This window comes from Microtus oregoni, unplaced genomic scaffold (genome assembly GCF_018167655.1).
Source record: "Microtus oregoni isolate MIOR12 unplaced genomic scaffold, Mior012 000020F_ref0000438, whole genome shotgun sequence".
NCBI classification, from domain to species: Eukaryota; Metazoa; Chordata; class Mammalia; order Rodentia; family Cricetidae; genus Microtus; species Microtus oregoni.
Window position 1 is genome coordinate 18,209,391 of NW_024543079.1, and position 6,748 is coordinate 18,216,138.

Here is a 6,748-nt window from a genome sequence, read left to right on the forward strand (position 1 = left end):
TAGAAATATGGTTTAATATTACTTACACAACCCATTCAGTTGTCTTGATATTTCCTATTGGGCAGGTATTTTTCCATCTGTCAGTATCCAAACATCCAGGGTCCCTTGAATTTCTCAAAGATGAGTGTTTTCCTGTGGAGATAAGAACAGAACCCTGCCCCCATTCTATATGTTTTTCTTACCACCTGTATGAATATCATCGTTGTGGATGAGTTGTCATTTTTCCTTTCCAAGAGGTTTCTCCTCTTCAAATCGAAACTTTATTAATTTTGATGGTATCCACAATTTTTCTTCTCCTGTGGAAACAAAAGCAAAACCCCTTCCCCAACGTAGCACATCTCCTGGCTTCCACTGAGAGGTCAGCACATCTTTGAAATAAATCGGTTGATTTAGTTCAGCAGACTTTTCCATTATCCAATGTCTTTCTGCTGCTGTCGTTCCTTTCTCATTAGCGTTAAGAAAATTCAAAGTTAATAAAGCATTATGTAATCTATTTCTGGGGGTATTTTCAGTCCCTTTCTGTTTGTTCAGCATATCCTTTATAGTACGATTTGATCTTTCTATAACTGCCTGACCTGTAGGATTATTTGGTATACCTGTAATGTGTTTTATATTATAATAATCAAAAAAGCGTTTCATTTTCTTAGATACATATGCTGGACCATTATCTGTCTTTATTTGCGCAGGTATACCCATGATGGCCATAACTTCCAATAAATGTGTGATTACTGAATCAGCCTTTTCTGAGCTCAGGGCAGTAGCCCATTGAAAACCTGAATACGTGTCTATGGTGTGGTGTACATATTTTAATTTACCAAATTCCATAAAGTGGAACACATCCATCTGCCAGATTTCATTTCTCTTAGTACCCTTTGGGTTACTCCCTGCAGGCAACGGTGTTTGGTTATAGAAAGAACAAGTAGGGCATCTCTTTATAATGTCCTTAGCTTGTTGCCAAGTAATGGAAAATTCTTTCTTTAGGCCTTTACTATTGACATGATGCTTCTTATGAAATTCCGAGGCCTGCAACACACTTCCAATCAATAATTGATCAATCTCAGCATTGCCTTGGGCTAGAGGACCAGGCAGACCTGTATGGGACCGGATGTGTGTTATGTACATCGGACAAAGCCTGTTCCTGATTATGTCTTGTACCTGGATAAACAATGAAGTCAACTCTGTGTCATCTGGTATAAATTCAGCGGTTTCAATATGCAAGATAACTCTTTCTGCATATTGTGAATCTGTAACTATATTAAGAGGTTCTTTAAAATCCCTTAGCACCATAAGAATGGCATATAATTCTGCCTTCTGGACAGAATTATAAGGGCTTTGTTCCACCTTACTCAATTCATCTGACTTGTAACCTGCTTTCCCTGATTTATTTGCATCAGTATAGAACGTACGGGCTCCAGTTATTGGAGCATCACGTACAATTCTAGGAAGAATCCAAGAAGTTCTTTTTATGAGATTAAGTCTATCACTTTTGGGATAGTTGCTATTAATTTCTCCCAAAAAGTTAGCACAAGCTCTTTGCCACGGTTCATTGTCTTCCCATAACTTTTTAATTTCTTCAGTAGTAAAAGGCACTATAATTTCTGCTGGGTCTATACCTGCTAGTTGACGAAGTCTCAGCTTACCTTTTATAATTAATTCAGAGACCTTTTCCACATAAGTTTTTAATTTTTTACTTGGTTTATTAGGTATAAATATCCACTCTAAAATAATATCTTCCCTCTGCATTAGAATCCCTGTAGGAGAAATTCTGGAAGGCAATATGACTAGGATGCAGCTAAGATTTGGGTTCACCCTATCCACATGTGCCTCCTGTAATTTTTCCTCAATCATTGTCAGTTCCTTTTCTGCTTCAGCTGTCAGTTCTCTTGGACTATTCAAATCTTTATCACCATCTAAGGTTTTGTTTAAATGAACTATTAGATCAGGTGTTATCCCAACAGCTGGTCGTAGACTGGAAATGTCTCCTAACAATCTTTGGAAGTCATTAAGAGTCTTTAACCGGTCTCTCCTAATTTGTGCCTTTTGCGTTTTAATTTTCTCTAACCCTATTCTGTAACCTAGGTAATTAATAGAATTTCCTCTTTGAATCTTTTCAGGGGCAATTTGTAATCCCCACCTAGGCAAGACTTTCTTTACTTCTTCAAACATCCTTTCTAAAGTATCTTTATTTGAATCAGATAATAAGATGTCATCCATGTAATGATAAATGATGGACTTGGGGAATTGTTTACGAATTATTTCCAATGGCTTACTTACAAAATATTGGCACAGTGTAGGACTATTGAGCATACCCTGTGGGAGGACAGTCCACTGATATCTCCTATTAGGCTGAGAATTATTATAAGTAGGCACTGTGAAGGCAAATTTTTCTCTATCCTTTTCTTGTAACGGTATAGTGAAAAAACAATCTTTCAAATCAATAACTATAAGAGGCCATCCTTTTGTTAACAGAGAAGGCAAAGGAATTCCAGATTGTAGTGGGCCCATAGGTTGAATTACTTTGTTGACAGCTCTTAGATCTGTCACCATTCTCCATTTACCAGATTTCTTTTTTACAACAAACACAGGAGAATTCCAAGGGCTGGTTGATTCTTCAATATGGTGAGCATCTAGTTGCTCTTGCACCAGCTGTTCCAATGCCTGTAGTTTATCTTCAGCTAGAGGCCATTGTTTGGTCCGTATTGGCTTCTCAGTTAGCCATTTTAAAGGTAGGGCCGTTGGTACCTCTAAAGGTTTGGTATTTGCTGTATGTTCTTGTACAGCCTGAATGGCTGGTGACCTTTTTCCATAATACCTCATCATATCCTTCCCAGAATTATGAGTTCCTGGAAATACAGGAATGTTAATCTGGGTATTCCATTGCTGTAGCAGGTCACGGCCCCATAAATTTATGGCAATATTGGCTATATATGGCCTTAGTCTTCCTATTTGCCCTTCGGGCCCTATGCATTCAACCCATCTTGTGCTTTGTTTTACACGAGATAGGGTTCCAATTCCCAGGAACTGAACATCTACCTCTTGAAGAGGCCAATTCGGATGCCAAGATTCTGGGGTAATGATACTTACATCCGCACCTGTGTCTAATAAGCCTTCAATAAAAGTGCCATTTATACAGACTCTTAGCTTTGGTCTTTGATCATTAATAGAAGTCTGCCAAAATATACGTTTACTCTGTCCTACTGGGTTTTTTGACTCATCCTCCACACGTAATTCTTCATTTAGACCAGTATTACTTTTTATAGCAGAAATTGGAGCTTTTAATTTTCTTGGTGAGGCACGTTCTCCACTGTGACTGGGAATGACTGGGCCACTGTTGGCTTGGGGGCCTGCGAGAGGCCCCCCAAGGAGTTTCCCGATGATATCGGATTGCCCCGTCTGTCTGTTGTTGACCTACATTCGTTGGACCAATGCCTGCCTTTACCGCATCTCCTACATATACCTGAAGGCCGAGGTCTCCTATTTTTGTCATTCCCAGAAGAGATATTATTCCTAGAAATTCTTTGCCTGCAATTCCTTTGCAAATGTCCTAATTTACCACAATTAAAACACCTGGCAGTTTGATGTCTCCTCATTGCTTTGGAAATCGCTTCTCCTACCCAAGATTCATCATTATAGCTAAACGTCTCAACATTCATCGTATGCTGAATCCATTCATCCATAGGTGCTGATCTAGACTTTAAAGGCCCAATTATCTTTTTGCATTCTATGTTTGCATTCTCAAAAGCTAGAGATTCAAGAAGTATTCGTCTAGCTTCTGGGTCTGTTACCCCTATGTCCAGAGCCTTAATTAATCTTTGCAAAAAGTCAATAAAGGGTTCTCTCTGTCCCTGCCTAATTCTGGTATATGATTCAACCCTTTTTGCTGGATCTTGTATCCTATTCCAAGCATTTAAAGCTGCTTGGTGACATAGACACAGTACTTCATCGTCATAAAGAGCTTGGACCTGTGGATCAGCATATTCTCCTGCACCAAGAATTTGATCTTGGGAAACCTCAATACCTTTTGCTCTTCCTTGCTGTTCCATATGTTTGGATTCTTCTCTGAAATAAATTCCGATCAAGGAAGGTCCATTATCTAAAACTGCAGACACTAACTGATGGAAATCATGGGGAGTAGCTCTAGCATTAGAAGCCCAAGTCCTTATCATTTCCTTTACATATGCATTCCAAAATTAACAACAGCTTGCTTAATTTCTTTCAGATCATTCATTGCTATTGGCGTCCATCTAGCTTCTCTGACTCCCTTTGAGCCTTTAGAAGTTGATGCTTTTTCAGAATTAAGTATAGGGTATGTCGCTAGAACCCTGGGTAAGCCAGTTCTAATAGCTGGTGGAGGCCTTGTATCCTGTCCTTGTGCCTCCTTACTCTGTTCACCAGCTGCAATAATTTCCCCAATCTTTTCAAATCTTTTTATCATTGTCTCTCTTAAATCCTGAATCTCCTGACCTGTATATATTTCCAGTGATTTCACTGAGGTATCAATTTTTTGGTCCCCATTCTGCACCTGTGATTCCAAAGCTTTAATTTTTTTCCTTCAAAGATAACATGTCCTCCTTAAACTTTTCTTGTATATCATGTAGATTCCCATCTTGGAGGTACATTCTGTCTGTTACCTTATCAAAACTTTGTGATAAAGTCTGAACGTCAAATTCAACAGCCTGAACCCTTTCAGGTAACTTTCTAATACCCTTGGATATGGAATCAATTTTGTCTGTCATAGTATCCACTTGTTCAGATAACCTCTGATTTTCAATAATTTTAATCCTGTCAATTAGTTGTTCATTATTAGTTCGTAAAGATTCTATCATTCTTAGGAGTGCCATATTCTTCTGTTCATTATTAGTTTGTAAAGATTCTATCATTTTTAGGAGTGCCATATTCTTCCTTAATGATAGAATATGGAAAAGAAAACTGAAGGCTAGTAACAAGCAAATTAAGGTATCCCCATAATCATATAAACCTTGTATGATGTAATTCATTGTATTAGTAAATATAAATTTACTAATCCATTGTATTAGTGAAAACAAAGCAGTAAAATTTGCGTTAGAAACAAAAACTGCAATATTACCTATCATCCAGCAGGTGGCGCTGTTGCAGAGTCGCGGTGAAAACATGGTCCTGTTTCAGTGCCTTAGTAGATGTTAAAAACTGGAAAATGCAAGTTTCTCAACAAAGTAAATATAATTAAATCAATTCCTGAGACGGAACCAGAAACCCAGAATCCAGGGGTAGAGAAGAGCAATCTGGAAGCCGCTTATGCCTCCACGTGACAGAGTCACCCTGAGGGGTTGCAGCTTTCAGCAACCACGTGCTCTGGTTCGTGCCACTTAAGAGCTGTACTTGCAAGGGAGATTTAAAAATGACTCAGAAAAGAGCAAACCACGCGGCCAGAGACTACGCGGGCCTGTGGAGTTTAAATCCACGTGGGGAGTCCAAGGCCGCTGGCGGCTGAGGAAGGGGAGGGCTCCCGCCAAGGCGAACTAGAGCCCGCCAAGCCCGCGGCCGCCAAGCTGAACTTGCGCCCGCCAAGCCCGCAGCCGCCAAGCCGAACTTGGGGCCGCCAAGCCGAACTCGCGGCTGCGAGTGGGGAAAGGAGAGGTTCTAAAACCAAACGTTGGGTGCCAAAATGAAGGCGTAAGTCACAAACAATGCCACACCAATTCGGGGTTATGATTATTAGGGTGGTATTTATTTAAAGGGGAAAAAACTTACAGATCACTGTCCCAGGCAACAGCCCTCTACGCAACCAGGAAAGGAGTCTAGTCGCAGGTGGAGCAGGAAGTGAAGAGAGCGAGGAGAGGGAAGTGGCCGCTTTTTTAAAGGGAGAGAAACCACGCCCCAGTGGGCTGGTACCTCAGCGGTGATAGGCTGGAGGAGTGGGAGGACCTCCCGCAACACACAGAGAAACCTTGTCTCAAAAAAAGAAAAAGAAAACCATTCCCAGTGGATGTACTTATTTTTTAGGTTTTGGTGGTTTTTGGTTTTTTTGGGGGCGGGGGGGAGGTATATTTGTTTGTTTTCTTGGGTTTTTTGGTTTTTCGATACAGGGTTTCTCTGTGCAACAGTCCTGACTGTCTTGGAACTCCCAGAGATCCGCCTGCCTCTGCCTCCCAAGTGCTAGGATTAAAGGCGTGCACTACCACTGCCCAGCTCATGAGTGCACTTCTTCACTTTGGGCTTCTGCCTGGCACTGAAATACCGGGTAAGGGCAGGAGATATGGGTCAGCTGGTAAAGCTCCTGCTGCATGAGGATAAAGACCTGAGTTCAGATCTCCAGAACCCTTAAAAAAAGCTGGCGCTGTGGACCTGTGATACCATCAAAGGAGGTCACTTAGTCAGCCAGTCTAGCTGAATCAGTAAGCTCTAGATTTAGAGAGAGGCTCTGGCTCAAAATAGAAGGCGAAGGCCACGCAGTGGTGGTGCACACCTTTAGTCCCAGCACTCAGGAGACAGAGGCCAGCCAATGTGACAAGCAATTGAAGATAACCAACACTCATGGCCTCTTCATCCATGTGCATTAGCAACCACACATACACACACAAAGTAAGGCTAAGGACCTTAAAACGTGATCAGCTAACCAACGTTTATAGAAAACTGATTCCATCCCCAAACTAAGCAATAGGAAATAAACCTGTAATGATTACCATGATAGACCTTATTTGTGGCTTTAATAAAAGTCTCAAAAAATTACAAAGACTGAAGCTATATCAAATGTGTTCTATCATCATGA